At 52.9% G+C, this 21580-nt stretch overlaps 1 protein-coding gene across 2 annotated transcripts in view; it reads left to right on the forward strand.

Moving 5' to 3' along the window:
- The first annotated feature begins 17375 nt into the window (after positions 1–17375).
- The window catches only part of GLIS2 (GLIS family zinc finger 2), a 33337-nt gene continuing 29132 nt past the window's right edge, over positions 17376–21580 (forward strand). The window contains exon 1 of one of the 2 annotated variants that reach the window (XM_043524110.1): positions 17376–18061. The gene's annotated coding sequence lies outside the window, so the exon portion shown is untranslated. The remainder of the gene's footprint in view (positions 18062–21580) is intronic. The other variant, XM_037911411.2, reaches the window with a different exon arrangement.

Genomic DNA, 21580 nt, shown 5'->3' on the forward strand with positions numbered 1-21580 from the left:
TGTCTTTGCTCTCATTCTATGTAGAGCAACAAAGAGCGCTGGGGCTGCAGGCTCTGGGCACCCTGCAAAGTATGTAAAGTGACATCAAGTAGCAGCTTCCCACAGCTCACCCCTCTGAATACAAACAGCTCCCAACACACGGGCCAATGCTACCATCTCTGCCAGCTCCCCTCAACAAGCAGTGGAGACCGGACAGAGCCCACTAGCCCATGGCTGCTACCTGATTAAACACTGCCAGCTCCGGTCACCCCTGGCTGCAAACAAGCAGCCCAATGTTAGGGGATATTGCGATACCTGGGAAGGGATAATCTCCACCATCACTTCGGCTTGTTTTTCTCACCGCCCCTCACTCTGAGCCACATTGCTCCTCAGCTGCTCCCTCTCCCCCACATCCCAGACCCTGGTGGGTCTGTCAGCGGCTCCTGCTGGATCTGTTGCAATGGTGAGTGAGCTGGTGCCAGCCGCAGGCTGGAAGCGTGACAAGCTCGGGTAAGATGCTGGCTAGCATGTCTGAAGCTGTTGTCTGGATTAGGCTCCACGAGGCTACAACGTGGCCAGCCAGTCTAGCTTGAGACAAGTGAGCCTGCATCACCAGGGGCTCCTTAGCCACGCTAGGCTACCTTGCCCACGCCAGTCAGAGTGAAAAAATCACACCCTTTGTGCCTGTCAAGACAGGGCCTTGGACCCGACCAGCAGTTGCTCAATGCCTAAATGGGAGCAGATGGGTACCTTGAAGTCAGTATGACCTAGTGGGTAGAGCACTGGCCTGGGACTCAGGAGACCTGGATTCTATTCCCAGCTCGTGCCTCAGTTTTCCTACCTCCATGTATAGGTGCAAACTTCTGCTCATGCCGGTGAGTGCTCGACCCCCCTCTGCCCCTCCTGGCCCTGCCCCGACTCCACCCCTGCCCCACTACCATTCCAACCCCTTCCCCAAAGTCCCCGCCCCAACTCTGCCGCCTCCCTGCCCCTATTCCAACTCCTTCCCAAAATCCCTGCCCCAGCCCCGCCTCTTCCCTGCCTCCTCCCCTGAGCGTGCCATGTTCCTGTTCCTCTCCCCTCCCTCCTGGAGCTTGCTACGCTGCCAAACAGCTGTTTGGCACAGCAAGTGCTGGGAGGTAGGCGGAGAAGCAGGGATGCAGCGTGCTCAGGGGAGGAGGCGGAGGAGGAGGTGAGGTGAGGTGGGGCAGGGAGCTTGGCTGCCGGTGGGTGCAGAGCACCCACTAATTTTTCCCCATGGGTGCTCCAGCCCCGCAGCACCCACGGAGTCAGTGCCTATGTCTGCATGCACTTTGTAAAGTGCTTTGCAATCTCCTAATGGAAAGTGCCAGGTCTTCTTCTTCGTTTGAAAATCTGCCCTAGCTCTTTTGTCAGTCACAGGCTACCTCCCATGTCCCGAAAGCCTGGGCTAGCACCCGCCAGCCCCTGCTCTCCCAAGCTGCCAGTAAATCCTGCCCTGTAACATACAGACTTGTAATGACCAAATCCGTTTCTGGAGCTACAGGGCCAGTGTCTCTGCTCCCTCAGGTCCATTTATGCCACTTCAGCAGCACAAACAGCCCCCAGTCCCAGGATTGGACCCATAGCATGTGGAGCCCTATGCCCAGCCCCGGCATAGGGGGAGTGGGACAGGAGGGAGGGGACTGAATGCTGCAGTGTACCAGCCATTGTCTGCTTCCTGTGACTCATAGGGGGCCTGGGACAGCGCCCAGTCCTGCTTTAACTCATCCTGGGGGACCTTGCTGGGCCTAGAGCCACCCCTCCTCTGCCCATCCCGCTCTCACCACAGGACCGGAACAGCAGCCCCACAACGGGTCCTGGGGCCTAACCTGGGCTGAAGAGAGCAGGGGGGAGCCACTGCAATGCAGTCCTGGCAACACCAGAGGGAGTGGCAAGGAGACAGCGAGTGGAGAACCAAGGACACTAACGCCACCGAGGAACTGCCACAACAGAGTTTGCCAGAACAAGGAACGCAGCTGAACCCCACTTGTTTGCCTGGGTCAGCGGCAGGACTTAACCTGCGCCAGGGCTTGCCAGGGCTGAGCCCGGCCACCTCCGGGCCTGGCAGTTCAGAGCCCCGCCACACCTTTACCACACTTTTACCTAACTTTTTAATGCTTTACAGGTAGAGCAATTAGAGAACAGCTACTAAGTGGTATTTTATAGCTACTAGCTGGCTGGGTGTCCATAAAAGGGAGCTACTCCCCCTCCTCCCCCACACTGCTTCATTTATCACACGGCCCCCAAATCACAGAAGGTGCTGGCCAGCCTGGTTCAGGTCAGGTCCACACCAGATGGGATTTCTTCCTGGAGGTTTAGGAAAACAGAGTTAATAAGATACATGCACCTTTAATTTTACTACTAATTACATGAAGAACTAAACAGTATTTTCCACATTGTAAGGACTACAATGACTTAGAATACAGGGACATTTTTACCTGGCTGATTCTGGGAAACCTTCCTGGAAGAGTGCATCAGCCACTTTGTTAGAGGCTCCTGAAATGTGTTGTATCTTAAAATCAAAGTCTTGAAGAGCTAAACTCCATTGAAGAAGTTTTCTGATAGTTTCTTTGACTGTGTGAAGCCATTTCAGTGCAGCATGGCCAGTTTGCAGGCGGAAACGCCATCCCCAAATGTATGGGCGTAGCTTCTCCAGAGCATACATGATGGCGTAACATTCTTTTTCTGAGACTGACCAGTGGCTTTCCCTCTCAGAAAGTTTTTTGCTGAGAAACATGACAGGTTGTTGATCTGGTCCTTCCTGCTCCTACACCACGCTCAGACACATCTGTGGTTTTGATGAAAGGTTGGTCGAAATCCAGGGTCCTTAGTACAGGGTTAGACGTAAGGGCCACCTTAAGCTGGTTAAAGGTTTCCTGACACTTCTCAGTCCACTGAACTGAATTTGGCTGTTTTTTCCTGGTTAGGTCTGTCAGTGGGGTGGCAATTTGGCTGTAGTGTGGTACAACTCATCTGTAATAGCTGGCCAAGCCCAAGAAGGATTAGACCTGCTTTGACTTAAGGACAGGCCAATTTTGATTACCATTTACTTTAGCCTGTAAGGGGTTGACAGTTCCTTGACCCACCTGATGTCCAAGGTACGTTACCCTGTTTAGGCCTATTTGACATTTTTTGGCCTTAACGGTTAATCCTGCCTCCCTTATGCGCTGGAAGACAACTTGGAGGTGTTCAAGGTGTTCTGCCCATGAATCTGAGAATATGGCCACATTGTCAAGGTAGGAGACTGCAAATTCCCCAAATCCAACCAGAAGGTTATCTACCAGTCTCTGGAAGGTCGCAGGTGCATTTCACAGTCCGAAAGGAAGGACATTCAATTCATACAGTCCTACATGGGTGATGAAGGCTGATCTTTCCTTGGCTGGGTCATCTAGCGGTACCTGCCAGTACCCCTTGGTTAAGTCTAAGGTGGAGATGAATTGGGCATGTCCGTTTTTCCAATAGCTCATCTGTGCATGGCATTGGATAGTTCTCTGGGCAAGTTACAGCATTTAGCTTACAGTAGTCCACACGAAAGCAGATTTCCCCATCTGGTTTGGGAACCAGAACCACTGGAAAGGCCCATACACCCATCTGTAACATGTCCTTGATCTCCCTTTCTATTGTAGTTTTGGCTTGAGGAGCCATCCAGTAGAGGTGGGCTCTAATTGGGCAAGCACCACCTGTGTCAATGGAGTGGTACGCCCATTCTGTCTGTCCTGGGGTGGCTGAAAACATCAGCATGAAGCTGGTGCACAGCTCCTGGATTTGTTGTCACTGCTTACACCCAAGGGTCATGGAAAGGCTCATCTCTTCCATGCCACCATTGCTTTTCCCTTCGTAGTAGACACCTTCAGGCCACTCAGCGTCATCTCCTCCCTGGGTTGTAAACTGACAAACCTTTTATTCCAGAGAATTAAAGGGCTTTAGAGAATTAATATGGTATACTTTGGGTTTTTGGGTAGGGTCTGGGAATGTTATGAAGTAATTAACAGCTCCCAGGCGCTCTCGGATCATAAATGACTCCTCCCACGATGCTTCCATCTTATTGGCCTGGAGATCCTTCAGGACCATGACTTGGTCACTTACTCTGAAGGAATGCTCTCTGGCATGTTTATCATACCAGGCCTTTTGCTCTTGTTGAGCATCCTGTAGGTTTTCTCAAGCAAGGGCTAGAGAGAGTCTTTGAGGGTGTTTTGCAGGTTGGTTACCAAGTCCAAAATGTTAGTTCCTGGAGAAGATGTAACCCCCTCCCACTGCTGCTTCACCAACTGTAATGGCCATAAAAAAGTTTAAAGGGTGAAAACCCCAAACTGGGATGTGGTACAGCCCTGTAGGCAAAGAGCAACTGCTGCAACACTTGGTCCCAATCACTGGAGTGTTCATTCACGAATTTACGTATCATGGCCCCCAAAGTTCCATTAAGGCCACTAGGCCATTCGTTTGATGGTGGTAAGGGATGGCAGCCTAGTGGTTTACTCCAGGAGCTTTCCAAAGATGTTTCATGGTCCATGTCAGGAAGTTAGTTCCCAAATACGTAAGGATTTTGGAGGGCCAACTAACCCTGGCAAAAATGTCTGCCAATGCCTGACTCACGCTTTTAGCCCTGGTGTTGCTTAGAGCTACTGCTTCCAGCCATTGGGTGGCAAAATCCATGAAGGTCAGCTTTCCTCTGGGTGTCTTCTTAGGGAAAGGACTCGGAATATCCACAGCTACACACTGAAATGGAACCTCAATTATGGGGAGTGGCTGGAGAGGGGCCTTGACCTGGTCTTGGGGCTTTCCCACTCTCTGGCACACCTCACAAGACCGGACATAGGTAGCAACGTCCTTGCCCATCCCCTCCCAGTGGAATGACTTTCCCCAAACAGCCTTTTGTCCTATTCACCCAGGCATAGCCACTAGGATGATCATGGGCTAAGCTCAAGAGATTTTTCCTACACTTAGTTGGAACTACCAACTGTCTCTGAGGATGCCAGTCCTCCTTGTGCCCACCAGAAAGGGTTTCCTTGTATAAAAGTCCTCCTTCTACAACAAACCTGGACCTATTGGAAGAACTGAGAGGTGGTGGGTCGCTCCATGCCGCAGTCCAAGCTCTCCTGAGGCTTTCATCCGCTTCCTGCTCTACCTGGAACCGCTCCCTTGATGCTGGGGGCATTCGTTCCTCGCTGGGTTGTGGACTTGGGCTTGGTCCCACTGGAACCTCTCTCCGCTTGTGCACTAGGTTGTATTTCAGGCTCCGGTTGAGCTTCTTGCACCGGTTTAGCTGCTGCTGCAGGTGCAGGCTCTGTGGCACCCTTTGGTGCTGGCTCCCCTGACTCTGGTAGGGTTGCAAGCATGGGCTTTGGTGCTGACTGCTCCGTCCGTTCCGATCCTTGGGCTGGTTCTGGCTGGGTCCCAGGAACTGGATTTACAACCACTGTCATAGACTCTGGTCTGAGGTCTGGTTCTACCACCTCTAGCTGGGTCCCCAGGCCCGTGGTATCAGGGGACACAGACTGGGGTCCTTGTAGGAGGCTCAGGAATGGAGTTAGGCAGTGGTGAGCTGGAGCCAGTTGTTAAATTTAGAAGCCCCTTTTAGAACCAGTTGTCCCGCGAAGCCCTTTTAACAACTGACCAATAGTGGCGCCTTAGGCTCCAACTCCATGGGTGCTCTGGGGCTGGAACACCCACGGGGAAAATTTGGTGGGTGCAGAGCACCCACTGGCAGCTCCCCTCCCCATCCCCAGCTCACCTCCGCTCTGCCTCCGGCCCTGAGTTACACGCCGCCCCACTCTGCTTCTCCGCACACCCCCGCCGGGCTTCCCACGAATCAGCAAGCACCCCTTTCATTACAAAGTAAGCCCTGGTCAGCAGCCCACATGCGGCTCACAAGTCGCATGTTTACAACGGTTACCTGGGTCTGACATTGGATGACTGATAGAACAGGCCAAACACCTGTTTCCTCCAGAGTCAGCTTCCTCCTGTGCAATGCAGCCCCGGAGAGCTAAAAGATCATCCAGGCACTTTCACCTCTAGGGCACCAGTTCAAAGCCAGCACAGCCGGGGCTGAATGCTGTGCCAGCAGAGGCTGGGGGCAGCCCAGGTGAAGTGAGTTGGCACATCTCAGTCCAGTTTCTAGTGGACAATAGTGCACCTCTGGAAAACCCCTGCCACAGCTTGGACTAGCTTGCAGCACCAGTAGAGAAGCATCGCATTAAGTGACTGATCGTCCCGCTGAGAGGATCCCCTCAGGGCAGGGTATGAGACATGCAGCCACAGAGGGCAGGAAACCTTTTCAGGGCAGTGCCCGGTTCAGCAGATAAACAGAGGACATCACGCTTCAGCACTACCAAGCATATACCATGCAACAGCACGACAGCCACACACAAATATTTGGGTTTGACCCCACAGGATACATGGGTCTAATTTAAATATCTGCAGGCTGGGAAACATCATTTGCATGTGTTCTCGAGATGGGCCTGACCCAAAACCCAAGATCCAGATGCTCCAGACTTGGGGCGGGGGGGTGGGAAGTAATGAAATCCATGTCTGAATTTTGTAGCTTTGGGCCATTTCTAATCCCCCACCACCCACCCTACTCTTATGGTACATGGAAAAAGGGTATGAGTGCTGCTCAGTGGCGCTTAGCTATCCCTATAGTAAAACCGGTGCAGTTAGCAGTGTCTATAGTTAAGGTTGCCTGACATTTTCCATTATAAGACCCTAGTTTTTGTTGCTTATAAGTTTACCAAACTTTAACCATTTGGGCTGAAATTTCCCAGTCTCGGTGTCCACCTCAGGCTGATTTTACATTTCAGCTAAAATGGCTCAACCACTTCCAAGAACAAGATTAGGGGAAATACGTTTGTGACAACACGCCCCATATTCTTCATAGAGATATTGTTAGGATATGAATATGGCATAACTAAGATATGTTTTATGCAAGATGAATCATGTGAGGTATCATTGGAAAGGTTATGATGTACTGACTATGATTATTCTATTTGTATGCATGTATCATTTTTTTATCTAAAGTTAGTAATATTGACTATGTAACAATTACAAGTGGGCTTACATCTGGGGAACGCCAACCAGACAGAATGAAATCAGTCTGGATGGGCCTTTAGGGAGAACAATAGGTCTTGGAAGATGCTAATCTCCCACATTCCTGAGAAGCTTCCTGGGATGCTGCTTTGACACTACAGGGTCATGTGATCATGTCACCTGGTCCTGGACTCCATCTTGGTCTGCTAGTATTTTCCCACAAATAGTGGGTGGGGATCAAACTGGGAAACAAAGGATTCCTGCTATATATAAATCCTATTTAAGGCAGGGAAGTGAGTTAATTTAGGTTGGCTCTTCATTGAATCCCCGCCAAAGACACCTGCTGAAAACACCTAAGACTGATCTGGGGAAGAAAGGACTGAACCCAGGCTAGAAGTTGTCTGGCCCATGAAAGGAATATCTGGAGTTCTAAGTTGTAAGCAAGAGCAGTTTGTTTACAAGAATCTCTACAACCTGCTTAAAACAACATTTAGGGTGAGAAATTACTACTCGTAGCCAGTTTCTTTAGTGTATTAAGCTTAGTTTGCATGTTTGCTTTATTTGCTCAGTAATCTACTTTGATCTGTTTGCTATCCCTTATAATCACTTAAAATCTATCCTTTGTAGTTAATAAACTTGTTTTTGTTTTCTATAAACCAGTTTGTGCAATTCATAACTGGGGGGGGAGGGAAAGCTGTGCATATCTTCCTCCACATTGAGTGAGGGATTAAATTTCATGAGCTTACACTGTATGGTTTTCTGTGCAGTGCAAGACAATACAATTTTGTATTTACACTCCAGAGGGGCAATTCCTGAGCTGAGTCTTCCCACGCAGAGCTGATCTCAGTGTCTGTGTCTTTCTGCAGCTAGGTGTGGCCCTAACCTGCGTGTGTGCTGGTGGAGGCTTGAGAGCTTGGCTCAGCAGGGCAGTGTAAGGGAACCCAAACTGGTAAAACTGGCAGGCTCAGTGGTACCCTAGTATATCAGGTGGCACCAGGGGGAGAATCCATCACAAGGTTGTTTTCCCATGTTAAAAAAAAACAAAACTCTTACAATGGTTTTATTGAGAAGCTCTAGTGCCTTCATGTTATGGAATATGGGGAGCTAGTGTTAGGGAGGTGCCTTTAGTAAAAATTCCCCCAAATCTAGCTTTGTTATAAACAGCTGAAAAGTCTCCATTCACGCATGCTGAGGTGGGACTTGTTAGAGGCCAGCAGCTACATTCCTCAATGGTTGTGGGTGCCCTGGACATGCTCCCACCCCTCACAGCACTTAGTTCCAACATGCGCCATCTCTGCAGGGCGACTGAGCATGCCCCATCTCACGGATGCAGGGGCTGAGCAGAACTTGCCCTGCAATTGCTCCTCCTGCATGTCAGGGCTTCTCTTATGCTGGGCACTGGAGCTGAAAGCTTGGAGATTGTCTCAACTGTGCTCTCAGCGCCCTCCCTATGGCTGCTGGTGCCCAGGCAGCACGGAGAAGGAGGACTGGCCTGGCTGGAACGCAAAGGGTTTAGGAACTGGAGACAGGCCAGGAGCAGAGGGGGGCAGAAGGTAGGGGACAAGAACAAGTGGAAGGCAAGGGGCAGGAGCTGAGGAGAGGACCAGGAGCAGAGGGAATGGTTCGGGGGCAGGGGATTGGAGATAGGTGGGGGAGGATGGGTAGAAGTGTGTGTGGAGGAGTGTGGTTAGCAGCAGAGGGGACAGGAGCAGAAGAGAATGGGGAGAGGCTGGGCGGGGGGATGAGGGCTACAGGGTCTGTAACTACTAGAGAACAGTCCCCTCCAGAACCTGGAATTGAACTCAGCATGCCTTCTCTCTCTAGCAAAGAGCTGAGAAGCCCACTGGCAAAATGTGTGCCTCCATCGCTCTCTAGTGGCAGGCCCAAATAGTCAACTCAAGTTGTAGAGGTTGGTGTTGTAGATTTAAAGGTGACTTATGGGGCAGGGTCAATATGGGTCTGCAGTTGGGGTTTTTCGATATTTAAGATGTTTTGTTTTGTTTTTTAAATTAGAAAATTACATCGAAAACTACTTCAAATAATGTTAAGGTGGCAAAATCAGGTGCTCCAAAGATAGGAAATGCCAGAATTAAGGCTACCCATGCAACCTTAACTCTGCCCCTTTGTCCATGATACAAGTCTTTAATTACATGATCACAAACGTCCATAATTACATGTCCAAAGGACCCCTGTCTCATTCAGTGCACCAGACAGACCAGCTAGGGGATGAGGCAGGGCTGGGCAGTGAAGGAGATAATCCCCTGCCTCATATTTTTTATAGAAGCTGGGAGGAGTGCAGTGAATGGTATCATGGTTTATGCAGTTGAATGCTGCCCCAGAGAACTGGATTCCATCCTTGCCTGTGCCACAGTGTTCCTCTCTGATGCCGAGCAAATCACTTAAGTATTTCACAGGTGACCATGGGGGTTTAGTTTGCAGAAGTGCCAAGTACTCACCACAGCCACTACAGTCGATGGGAGCTGGGCTTGGAACAGACCCAGGGCTATAAAATGCGAAGTGCTCTAAAAATCACACACACATCTCCAGTAGAGCACCCAAAACTAGCTGATGCTATTGACGATTGGCTCAAACCTCTGTGCCTCCATTCCCGCTGTGTAAAATGGGGGAAATACCGCCCCGGCTGCCCTAGGCACAAAACCTCCCTGGGCAATTTAGTCCAGTGCTTAACCACCCTGACAGTTAGGAAGTTTTTCCTAATGTCCAACCTAAACCTCCCTTGCTGCAATTTAAGCCCATTGCTTCTTGTCTTATCCTCAGAGGTTAAGGAGAACCATTTTTCTCCCTCCTTCTTGTAACAACCTTTTATGTACTTGAAAACTGTTATCATGTCCCCTCTCAGTCTTCTCTTTTCCAGACTAAACAAATCCAATTTTTTCAATCTTCCCTCATAGGTCATGTTTTCTAGACCTTTAATCATTTTTGTTGCTCTTCTCTGGGCTTTCACCAATTTGTCCGCATCTTTCCTAAAATGTGGCACACAGAACTGGACACAACACTCCAGTTGAGGCCTAATTAGCATGGAGTAGAGCAGAAGAATTACTTCTCATGTCTTGCTTACAACACTCCTGCTAATAGATCCCAGAATGATGTTTGGTTTCTTGCAACAGTGTTACACTGTTCACTTCTATTTAGCTTGTGATCCACTATGACCCCCAGATCCCTTTCTGCAGTACTCCTGTGAGGTTGCACTCCATATGTTTTATGAAAATATGCTTGGAATGTGAATATAATAACTGGAATATGCTTTATGCAAAAGGTCTCTTGTAATGTATCATTACAAAGCTTATAATCTACTGAGTGTGTTCATCCTATTTGTATGAATGTATTATTCTTGGATCTAAAGCCAGAAATATGAAGTATTACTCTGAAGTCCTACTGTAATTATGCAAAGTGTGGTCTATTAATGGTGGTTTAGAATCTTGATGGCTCCCATTGACCAGGACAATTTGTTGTAAATGGCTCTGTTTACTTGTAAGCCTTCCTGTATACCTGGGTGCCAGCCAGTGAGTAATGAAGTCTCACAGGACATGTGAACATGTCACAGGATACTGGAATCCATCTTAAACCTGGTACTTTTCCATTTAGAAGGAAGGGTGGAAACCCAGATCGAGATAAAAGATTCCCCACCTTGTGCTAAAGATATAAAAGGGGGTGGAACAGAACAAAGAGGGCTGCAGTCATGAGAAATGACTAATTACCTAATTACCACCTAAGCTGGAACTAACAAGAACTGTACCAGGGAAAGGACTGGGCCCAGACTAAGGAATCTAGTCCGTGAAAGAAGCTTATTGGAACATCTCTGAGTGTGAGATTTATCTGTATTCAGTTTCTTAAATGTATTAGTTTAGACTTGTGTGTTTTATTTTGCTTGGTAACTTACTTTGTTCTTTCTGTTATTACTTGAAACCACTTAAATCCTACTTTTTATACTTAATAAAATCAATTTTGTTTATTATTAAACCCAGAGTAAGTGATTCATATCTGGGGGAGCAAATGCTTGTGCATCTCTCTGTATCAGTGTTATAGAGGGCAGCCAATTCATGAGTTTACCCTGTATAAGCTTTATACATAATTAAAACAGATTTGGATCCCATTGGTAATTGGGTGTCTAGGTGCTGAAAATAAGTGACTTTCTGAGCAGTTTTTGGTTAAAGTCTGAAGCTTTGGGGGTGTGGACCAGACCTGGGTCTGTTGCAACAAACTAGCATGTCTGGCTCAACAAGGCAGGGTTCTGGAGTCCCAAGCTGGCAGTAGAAAACAGGCTCAAAGGTGATTCCAGTAGGTCAGGTGACAGTTCCAAGAGGGCCTCTGTGACCGAACCCCTCGCAACTCCTTCCTAGGCAGTCATTTCCCATTTTGTATGTGTGCCACTGATTGTTCCTTCCTAAGTGGAGTACTTTGTTTTTGTCCTTATTGAATTTCCATCCTATTTACTTCAGGCCATTTCTCCAGATCATTTTGACTTTTAGTCCTGTCCTCCAAAGCACTTGCAACCCCTCCCAGCTTGGTATCGTCCACAAACTTTATAAGCATACTCTCTATGCCATTATCTAAATAATTGATGAAGATATTGAACAGAACCGGACCAAGAACCGATCCCTGCAGGACCCCACTCATTATGCCCCTCCAGCTTGACTGCAAACCATTGACATCTACTCTGTGAATAGTTTTCCAACCAGTTATGCACCCACCTTATGGTAGCTCCAACTAGGTTGTATTTCACTGGTTTGCTTATAAGGTCATGCAAGACAGTATTAAAAGCCTTACTAATGTCAAGTGTGACAGAGCTCTGTCCTTGCTTCCGTGGGTCCCACATTTCCTGGCGTATTTTGCTAGCCGCAGAGGCTCACTGCGACCCTCCATGTAACCCTTCTTTCTCTAGAGACAAAGGTCACAGTGTACTGAGCCATTTTCATCATAAGACAGCAAGGGAGGTGAGGAGAAGTTATCCTTCCTTGCACAGTCTCTGTTGTCTCCCAGTCTCAGTGATTAATCAGGGAGCAAAGGTGGGGGGAGGAGCCCAGGCCCACCCTCTATTCCAGGCTCCAGCCCAGGGACCCTAATAGCATCAGCTATGGTAGCTGACCTTTTAGAAACATGACATGTACAATTCCCTGGGCTACTTCCCCCACAGCAGCCCTCACTTCCTCAAGCTCCACTTCACCCTTACCTCAGGGCCTCCTTCCTTGTGCCTGATATGGTGTGTACTACTCAGCCTCTCCAACAGCACAACTTCCTTCCACAGCTCCTGCCATGCACACCCACCTGACTGGCTGGGAGGCTTTTAACTTGTTTCAGCCAGCCCCTGATTGGCTTCAGATGTCCCAATCAACCTAGCATTCTCCCTGTCTTCTGGAAAGTTCTTAACTGGCCCAGGTGTCTTAATTGACCTGGAGCAGCTTCCATTTCACTTAACCTGGTACCAGGGATTTGTTTAGCTTGGAGCTAATATATCTATCTCCCACTACTTTTCTATAGCCATCTGGCCTTGCCCCATCACACAAGATATACCACATCTACCACTTCCCCCCCTAGCCACAAGGCTTGTTACCCTGCCAAAGAAAGCTATTAGGTTGGTTTGACACAATTTGTCCTCAACAAATCCATGCTGACAGTTACTTATCTTATTATCTTCTAGGTGTTTGCAAATTGATTCCTTGATTCTTTGCTCCATTATCTTTCGTGGTACTGAAGTTAAGCTGACTGTTCTGTAATTCCCCAGGTTGTCTTTATTCCTCCTTTTATAGTGGTATTTTCCAGTCCTCTGGAATCTCTCCTGTCTTCCATGAGTTTTCGAAGATGATTGTTAATGGCTCAGGTATCTGCTCAGTCAGCTCCTTGGGTATTCTAAGAGGCAGGGTTGTAGTGATGTAATTAAAGGCTGTGTCATAATGCATATGGACAAGGGGGCAGAGTTAAGGTGGCACAGGCCACCTTAACTCTGGCATTTCCTAGCATTTGAGTGCTTGACTTTGCCACCTTAACTCTCTTTTTAGCATAGTGTTTTCTGTGTAATTTTAGGCAACGTCATTGAATGTAAAAGGCTTGTGAGGGAAGGGGCTCATGAGGAAGTACTGGTGGATGGGAGCCAGGATTCCAGCCTCCGCTCCACCACAGACTATGCACAGGTCACTTTGCCTCTCTCTGTGCTTAATTTTCCCTAACTGTAAAATGTGGCAATCAGTGTCACCTCAGAGGGCCGTGATGCTGTTTAACACACTGCTCGCATGTCCTTGCGTGGGAAGTGCAAGCTGTTTGTACAATTATGGTGGTACAATTGTGAGATACCTGACACATTCTAGCAGATAGGAAAACATGGATGGGGATTGGAAAGAGGGGGAGATTGCTAGTGTGGGCCAATTCCATTGTTCTGGGGTGAAGCTTCCCCTGTGGGAGGCTAGCTTTCTGTCCCACCTCTTCCACCCATGGCCCCACCCACACTTCACCCCCGCTCCGCTCCACCACGAGCCTCCCCCCCACGCCCCACAACCTCCCCACTCAGCCCCCCCCCCCACTGCTCGCCACATCCCTGCTCACCCCCTAGCCGACCACAAGACCCTCACCGCACCCTGCCCTCCCCGGAGAGACACAATGAGCAGTGGGAACCTCCGGGAGGAGGGGTGGAGTGGAGGGAGGACTCACCAGGCAGCAGCAGCAGGCAGTGGGGGCCCCAGGGAAGGGGCGGAGCAGGGAGGGGAAGGGGCAAGGCCACCATAGCTCAGGTATGTGGCAGCAGCTGCACCAGGGGAAGCCTCCCCTGGCCTATTACACCCACTGCCCATGGCCTGCGAGCTGTGTATTCTTGTGCAGTGTGGGCAGCCCTCCTGGGCTAGCGAGGGGGGGGGGGACGGACACACAGCCATTAGCTGTTCCCCAGAGTCCCAGCAGTTCTTCCCTTTTTCCCCAGTGCCGTTCTGTTCTTCCCTCCACCTCTGCCTCTCTGAGCACAGCTCCAAATGCCCCAAGCTGACAAGGACCAAGCTCTGCCTCTTGATTAATTTTTCCTCTGGAATATCCCCATGGTTTCTCTGCCCTCTGCAAACACAGCAAGGATGTTAACAGGCTGCTAACGCGGGCAGCATGCTCAATTCTCACCCCTTGTCCAGCGCTGCTGGGACAACAAGGGACATTTGTGCACATGCCATTATTGCACGGCCTCATGGGCGGAAGCCACATTTCAGCCCTTGCTCAGCAGCACAGGTAACCTGTCACCAGGAGAGACGAGGCTTCAGGCCAGGTGAGGGGTTATGGATTTGAAAATGAGATTCAACTAACCACTTATGCAACGCCTCAGAGTCAGCCGCAGGAGTCCAGGATAGTTTGAGGCCCTGGCCACGAGATCTTGGAATCTTTCACTCTAGCCTGGCTCCATTGACATTAATTCCTAGGTTACTTGTGGCCCATATGAAATGAGGAGCTGATCTCAGTGTATTTCCAATTCACAGATTCTAAGGGCAGAAGCACTGTGATTACCTACTCTGCCCTCCTGTAACACAGGCCAGAGACCTGCCCCCAAAATAATTAACTTGCCCCCTTCGCAGGCAGCAGCAGAGAAGGTGAGGACTGATAGAGCCACAGAAACTGAACTCCCCTGTCCCATCCGGCTGGTGAGCGGGACCAGGGCCTTTAGCAGCTTCAGCATTTTGTAAAGAACTCTGTGTTTTTAAAGGGAGAACTTTGGAATGGGTTTTCCACAGACCCTGCTGTGCCCGCTCACCCATCCACTCTCCAAGGAAGCTTGGCTCCGGCATCCAGGGGTCAGCCAGCTTTCTGCTCCTACCCATCTTCTCCAGCACCTGCCCCACTTCCACCAATCACTGGGATAGGAGCTTGCTAACGGTCTGATCTGCTCTGCCAGGAGGTTCCTGCTCCCATTTCACAGCTGACCTCCCTTGGCCACAATCACAGGGTGTCAGGGGCTCATCTAGGACCAAAGCTCAAGGCTTGCCTGGCTCTTGCGGGTCACATGACCGCTCCCAAAGAGCCCTGTGAGCCAGGCAGTGACACAGTAACGGACAGTGAGATGGAGCTGGGGGTGCAATCCCCATGGCTTGGGACCCTCCACAGCAGCTAGGCAGGGGGAGGGGAGCAGCCCCACTGGCCCCAGCAGAGGAAGCTACTGATCTAAGAGGGCTTTTCCAACTCTAGTGCTTTCTGTAACACCCCCAAGCTGGGCTCAGCCCTGCTCTCCCCCCCCCCCTCCGGGATCTTTAACCCCCAGTCTCACCCACCAGCCCCGTTCTCACGCCCCCAGGTCCGCGCGCTTTGAAGGGCGCAGCAGGGCACTATTCCAGCGGGCCCCAGGGAAGCGGAGACGAGCCCCCCCAGGCCCGGGCAGGGAGCAGCCCGGGCGGCTGCCGCCCTTCAGGTTCCCTGCCCAGCAAGCCCGGGCTGCCCCATGGCCGCAGCGGGGAGTTTCCACTGGATCACGGCCGGGGAATCTGCCCCCGCCCCTCTCCGCAGCGGGGCGGGGCGCGCGCTCCAGCGCTCCCCCACCTCCTGCCTCCGGAAGCGGGGCGGCCCCCCTGGCTCTGGATCGCGGCCTCCGCCCGACGGAAATAGCCACAGGCCGCCCGCGGGTCACACAGCCGCCGCCACCGCCCTCCTGCGCGTCACGCCCAGCTGGCCTGACGTCAGGCTGCCCTGCTGACATCACACGCCGAAGGTGGCCCGGGCAGCGCTGCGCGATGGGCTCTCCGCTGTCCCTCGCCTTGCACCAGGGCCAGAGCCCCTGGCACCTGCCCCCGCTTTAAACCCCCTTGGCCGGGTCTCAGTGGCTGCGCGAGGGGCCAGGGAAAATCGGGTTTACTGGCTACATTTGCTGTCTCGAACTACATCACTTCCCGTGGGGAAGGCCCATAAAGGGGCGGCTCCCGGGAGCGAGGCCACGGCTGGGGAGCAAAGCGGTGGCTGAATGTCGGTCTTTGGAGGTTAATGCTGATGCCTGTTCTCTTGTGGGCACAGCTGTAACCTGAGCCCTTCCCCCTCTAAAGAGGCGCCGCCAGTGCTCCAGGTAGCCCCATAGTCCCTGCTTGTCCCGGCTGCCCGCGCTGCCCCGGAGTGTCTGGAAATGCTCCAATCTCAAAACGTTGCGGAGGTTTCAGTTTGTAAAGAAGAAAGGGGACGAATCCTGGGTGTGCAAATCCCCCTCCTCTCTGCACGCCCCGTCTGCACTGGCTTCGGCTCTTGTTACAGCTACTCCTGCAGCCCCTCTATGGGAGCCTTTGGCTGCCCCCCTTCTGACCAGGCAGTTGGCAGAACTCCTTTCGGAATCGGGACTGGCTGCAGGGTCACTGGAGCAAGATGAAGGGCTCCCAGCCAGCGCCCTAAGGACCGTCCCCTGGTCTGCATGCACTGAAAGCCCATGCTGGCAATGGGGAGTGGGCACAGAGCCCAGGGATGCTGCCTGGCCTTGCACTACCACAGGACACCAAGCCAACCTGTGCTCCCGTAGAGGAGCCTCCCAGCTCTAGTCTGAACACACACACACACCATTCACCCAGATGCTTTGGTCTCTCCTTCCCCTCTATGCCCACGTAATTCACAGCAGCCTTATTTACTGCAAGGATTTTGTGCCCCCTCTCACGTGAGGACCTCCAACCACTTTGCAGGCCTTATTGGGATCCAGGCTGAGCCTGTCAGCTCCCCTTAAGGCACCTCATTAATAGTATCAGTTTACCAATGGGAAACTGAGGCAAAGTGACCTGCCTGTGGCCACACAGCAAATCGGTGGCAGAGCTCAGAAGAGACTTTACCAGTCCTGGTGGAACCCCCAGACCTAGCCCCTTCTTCGCAGCCCCCTGAAGCCCCCCAGCAAAGAGAAACACCTTAGGGGAATGTAAAAGGGCACCAGAAATGAAAGTGCTGCTGTGGGACCTGCCTGCCCCCGCCCCCCTCCCCTGGGGCTTCCCACCCCTCTCCCTCTCTGATCCTTTCAGGCCTTGGCGGCAGGGCTGAGTGAGGGGACGGGCAAAGGATGTGTGTGAGACAGGAATGCAGGGCAGCCATCGTTTCCCAGCTGTCCCCCGCCCTGGGGTGCATTGCTCACAGCCCTGGGGCCCGGAGCAGCTCTCCTCGCCTCCCTGCAGCGGCCGGGCTGCAGCCTGTGACCTTCCCTGCCCCTGGCGCGGCGGGGGAGCTGGATTCCTGCAGGGATTTCCTGGGGAATGTAGGGAGGTGGGTGGTGGACCGGGGCTGGGACTGCATTGTGTGCGCCTCTCCCTCCCTCCCCCCCTCCGACTGCGCTGTGTGCCTGCTTCTCCAGCCTGTCCTAGTGCTGCCCTCTAGCCAGGGGAGGAGCTGCTGGGGGGCATGCGCTCAGCTCCCAGGGTTTGGTTCAGCCTTGAAATGGAGAATTTGTCTGAAACTGATCAGCGCTGGTCAATTTCAGACAGCTCCGCAGGGCTGCAATAAATCACGCTGGGAAATAACATCCCCCTCCACACCCCCATCCATCCATCCACCCACCCACCCACCATCCCTTCCTCCCTCTCCTCTTCTCTCTTCCCCTGAAACAGGCGATCACCTCTGAGCCGCAGCCTCTTCCTTTCAAACCACTCACTCCCGCCCCCCCGCACCCCCCCAAAAGCCGGAGGAGGAGAAGAGACGCTTCCACCTCCCCGCAGCCCTTGCTCGCTTTGCGCCGCAAGCCCCCTCCCCGCCTAGGAGCCTGCCGCCTGGAAGCAGAGACCAGCTCCTCCACCCTCCTTCCCCAGGACGGAGAGACACAAATCCAGCGCTAGAAGCAGCGGCAAACATCCCCGCTCTCCGGAGCTGCAGATGTGGCGGAGCAGGGAAAGCAGCTCTTTCTTCTTCCAGGCGAGCTCCCCATCTGCTTCGGCTCCCGGGGCCCCGCGGAAACTTGTCCTCCCTGCTTCACCAATTTGCAGTCTGCTGTGAAAATCCCGGTACGATCCTCCGACACCCCCCTCCATCTCAACCCCCGCAGCAGGCAAGAGACTCACACAAAGCGGCGAGGAGCAGAGGCTTGTCCTCGCCCCCCCACCCAGTAGAAAAGGTAAGGGAATCCGCGTTACCTTCGGTGCACCGGGCTGTGATCTTTCCAACTCTTTGTCGTGCCGTTTGCTTGTTGGGGGGCTTGGCGGAGTCACTTTCTGTATAGGTTGCAAGAGACTGGTTGCAGATCTCCCCCGGATTTTCTGTTGGGGGCGGGGGTCTCGGGGTTGATATGGCAGAGCTGGTGCAGGGGGGAGCAGGTTGTCAATAACTAGTTTGTATGTTGATTCAGTAGGTGCCACTCACCTTGTGCTGTTGCGAGACCTCCTATTCCCCCCCCCCCGCCGCCTTTATTTTAGATATAAAGCAGAAAACTTCAGCGTTAAAGTGTTCCCCCCCCCCCCCCACCGACATGTTTGGAAACAGCCATCAGTTGCAGCAGACTGCCTTTATCCGGGGAGGGGGGTATTCTGGATTGCAGGAGGAAGTTGTGTGTTATGGACATTCATTAAGTAGAAGTAAAGGCTTTGTACTAAAGGCAGGTTTCAAAGGAACACCCCCTCCCCCGCACACAACTACCAATAAACAAGTAACCCCCCCCCCCCATTTCAATCTGGGTCTGGGTGCCCAGGGCTGCTGAGATTGGCGAGGGAGTCACCCTCCAGTGAACCTGCCCCTCTCTCTTCCTCTTGGAAGCAGAAAGGACATTTCTTTCTCTGCCTCTGCCAAGCACGTCAAGCGCCCTGGGAGAAAATGCAGGGCAGTGTGAATAAAATGGTGCTAACCAGAGGCTCCAGCCGGCCAGGGCACTTAGCTACATGACTTACATGACTCTCCAGACACCACTGGAAGGGAAAATAGCTATTGCAAAGAGAAGAGGGGCTCCCAGGTCCCTGCAGGGGCAGGCCGGGTTTGGGTGTCAAGAACTTGAGTCCTCAGCTGGACTGGTTTTGAGCCCTGCAGTTTTCTTATGTCTAAAGCGCTGCCAACGTGCGGCGTGCTGCCCAGCGAGAGCGGACCAGACCTCTGCCCCGCTGTGCTTACAGTCAAAGTAGGCCTGAATTTCACTTTGTTGGCTCCGGCAGTGAGTTTCTGGTGCCCGTGGGGGACCCTGTTCTGGAGAGGAAAATGAACGGGAAGCTGGGCTGGCACCGTCTGCCTGGCACCTGCTGGCACAGCAGGAATTCCCAGCGCACTTTGGGCTGAGGAGTGGAGGCTGCAGTGAACTGGCTCTGTCCCTCCAGCAGGTCCGTTTGGGGATGCATGCGTGTGTGAGAGCGCGGTGGCGTGGCTAACTCTGGTGGCTCGTGCTTGTCTGTTTTGCCCCCTCCAAGGAGAGATGGAATCCAAGGCTGCTGGGCTGCGAGCCCCTTGCTGTAGCACCTGCAGCTAGAGCGCAGTGCCAAAGCAGGCTGGTGGGTTTGCGCAGCCATGTGTGGTCTCTAGTGGCATGTCCAGCTCCGTGGTGCGGTTTGGGAATTCACACGCTGGCACCTCAGGAGGTGCAGGTGCCTAGATCCCATGGCCATGGATGTGTTGGAATATTGGAGCCCATCCCTGGCTGGCCATGTGGTATACAGTGATCTCAGGCTGTGCACTTCTTTAGTCTCTCAAGCTAAGCAGGGTCTGCCTTGGCAACCATTGGGATGGGAGACATGGAAGGGAGAGAGGAGAAGAAGTGGGCTATGATGTTGCTGGTTCATTGATTAGGGGACATTCTTCCCTTTGAGCCAATATGGGCCCAATGCCCCATCTTGGTGCTAGGGGGCACTGTGTTGCCATCTGCTGGTCTTTCTGTTCCTGCTTGTTGTCATGGCATGCTGTGGTGCTGTGCACCACAGAAGGGGCATCCTGGCCAAATCCCACCTGGGGTAACTAAACCTCCCCTGGTGGTTTCATCTGGATACGATATTCTCTCCCATTCCCTGAATTAAACTGGAGTGTTGCTGTGCCCTATTAAATGCCCCTCGAGAGGTGGTAGCATTTCAGTGGTGGGTGACGTGTGTTTGGAGTCTTAGGGACGTACCAGAAATGAGTGACTCCCTCTGCAAGACTCACTTGAGACTTGCCCTTCAAGCCAGGCTGAAATCCCTCTCCCAACACCTCAGTGCCGGACTGAGCACAAGGCTGCAGCACAGGACAGCTGACATTTCTGTAACGTTGTTGTGGTCAGGTCACGCTTTGACCGTGAGCCTTTGGGAAATCTCACGCTGGCACTAAAAACCTACAGTCCCCAGACCTCGAAGGTCACCCCCCAACTCACCGCCACTGTCCGCAGCACCACCCAGGAAAAAGATGTTGAGAATCAATGGCAACAGTTTCTAACGGTGGGGGGGGAAGGGAAGGGAGCTGGCCCGGGTATTGGGATGGCGATGAGGCAGCCGGGCTGGGGCTGGGGATGGCTGTGCAGTGGGAGCCAAGGAGGCAGCAGAGAGCCCCTTGGCTCAGCCAGTGCCCCTCCCCACACAGCCCCATACAGCTCTGCTCCTTGCCTGCCCAGCCCGGTGCCCCTCTGCACAGCCCGGATTTCTCCGCTCCAGCCCCCTACCCCATTCGGCTTCTAACGTGGACGGATGTTGCCACCAGGTAACACCAACGGGATAACTTCCTATGATGAGAAATACGGATTTTTACAAAACCCTAGGGGATCCCCTCCCGCCCAGCCTTTGCTCACTGACAGCAGTGGTTGCCGAAGCAGGAGGGTGATTTAGGGACCTGGGTACTCATCCCAGCTCAGCTCTCAGCCCTTGGGCAGATCACCTCGTCTGTGTGCCTTATTTCCCAAGGTAGCTCGGTGCCTGGCCACCCAAACATAGCACGCTGCCTTCCAGCACCAACCCACACCCAGCCACAGCACGGCCAGGGCCTCGCCAGCAAGCTCAACCGTACAGCCCGAACCACGGGCAGGCTCAGCACTGTGCCTTCGTCTGTGGAGAGCGTGCATTCCTCAGGGGGGGGTGCGATGGGGGAGCAGGAGGCTGTACTGGGTGCTGGAGCTGAAAGAGGGTCTGTGGTGCGGCTGGTTGGGTGGGAGTGTGTTTGCCTAGCACGGCGTTTGGGTGGCCAGGCAGGGAGAGGAGGGTGACATGGGTGTTTGGGTGGCTTGTTGGGGGAGAGGAGGGTAGTGGGGGCATTTGGGTGGCCAGGTGGGGGAGGGGAGCTTGGTGGGGCCATTTGGGTGGAGGGGAGGCTGGCACAGGCGTTTGCATGGGTGGCAGGTGAATCACCAGAGATTCCCACCCCCCGCCCGAGGACCTGCTCCCCTTCTCTGCCAGAGCTCCCCCTCCCCGTGGCTACCAGCCCCCCCAGCCCTGGAGCACCGGGCAGGCAGTGCGCCCCCGCCCCCGCAAGCGCTCTAGTACAGGGTAGGCAGATGGTGCATGCCCCCACCCCGGGCTTCCGAGCACAGGGGGGATGGGTGGTGTGCATCCCCCCAACTCCCGCAGTCTCCAAGCACAGGGCGGACAGGTAGGGGCGGCACATGGCCCCCCCAAACACAGGGCGCGCAGCCCCAGTGCGTCCAGCCCACCCCGCAAGCCAGGGCCCCCCCAGCGCAGGGCATCCCCAGCCACCCCAGGTC

Source organism: Chelonia mydas, chromosome 10 (assembly GCF_015237465.2).
Source record: "Chelonia mydas isolate rCheMyd1 chromosome 10, rCheMyd1.pri.v2, whole genome shotgun sequence".
NCBI classification, from domain to species: Eukaryota; Metazoa; Chordata; order Testudines; family Cheloniidae; genus Chelonia; species Chelonia mydas.